Below are 1,136 nucleotides of genomic sequence, written 5' to 3'. Positions count from 1 at the left end.
TATTGTGAAACAAATGCGATCACAAAATAGGATGCACTCATTTTAAGGCTAGAACTTGATGAGTTTTGAGAAATGAATATACCCGTGAAAACACCACCGCAGCCAAGATCCAGAATATTTTTATCATCCCCCCCTAAGGTTCCTTTATTCTGTTTCCCAGTCAACCACCTCCACACAACCCCAGCCCAGGCAACTGTGGATGTGCCTTCAATCCCTACAGGGTAGTCTGGTGATTTCTAGAGTTTCACTGAAATGGATTCATATAGTATGTTCTCTTTGGTGTCTGGCTTCTTCTGCTGAGCACTGAGATCATCAGTGTCGTTGGGATATCAGCAGTTCCTTATTTCCTATTGATAAACAGTGCTCCATTGTATGGATAAACTCCATTTTATTTATCCATTTACCCATAGATGGGCATTTTTGTTGTTTCCAGTGTTTGGCTACTATGCATAATGCTGCACACAAGTCTTTGTGTGGACATATGTTTTCATTTCTCTTGGGTAGACAACTAGGAGTGAAATTGCTGTTCATATGATAGGTACGGTATATATTTAAAGTTATGAAAAACTACCAAAATGCTCCCCAAAGTGGTTGTACCATTTCCCATTCCTACGAGCAATTGTGTGAGTATTCCAGTGGTTGGTGTGGCCAGTCTCATGGTGGTTTTAATTAATGCATTTCTCTTATGACTGATGATAATAAGGATCTTGTCGTGTGTATATTGGCCATATGTATATCTTCTTTTGTGAAGTATGTGTTCAATTCTTTTGCCCGATTTTATTAAATTGTTCTTTTATTATAGACTTATAATTGTTTTTAATGTATTCTGAGTAAAAGTTTTATGTCAGATATATGGATTACATTTTCTTAATGGTGTCGTTGAAGAGCGGTTTAAAATTTTAATGGAGTCAAACTCATTAGCTTTTTGACTTTATGGTTTCTGTCTTTTCTGTCTTATTTAAGAAGTCTTTGCATATCTCAAGTTTGCTAAGACTTTCTTCTATGTTTTCTTCTAGAACTTTTATGGTACCAGCCTTTACATTTAGACCTATGATTTATTTTCAAGTGACTTTTGTGAAGTGAAGGTTGGGGTGCATTGTTTTTCACGTGGACATTCAATTGTCTCAAAATTGTTT

Source organism: Hipposideros armiger, unplaced genomic scaffold (genome assembly GCF_001890085.2).
Source record: "Hipposideros armiger isolate ML-2016 unplaced genomic scaffold, ASM189008v1 scaffold_278, whole genome shotgun sequence".
Lineage (NCBI taxonomy): Eukaryota > Metazoa > Chordata > Mammalia > Chiroptera > Hipposideridae > Hipposideros > Hipposideros armiger.
Note: the sequence above shows the minus strand (reverse complement) of the source record.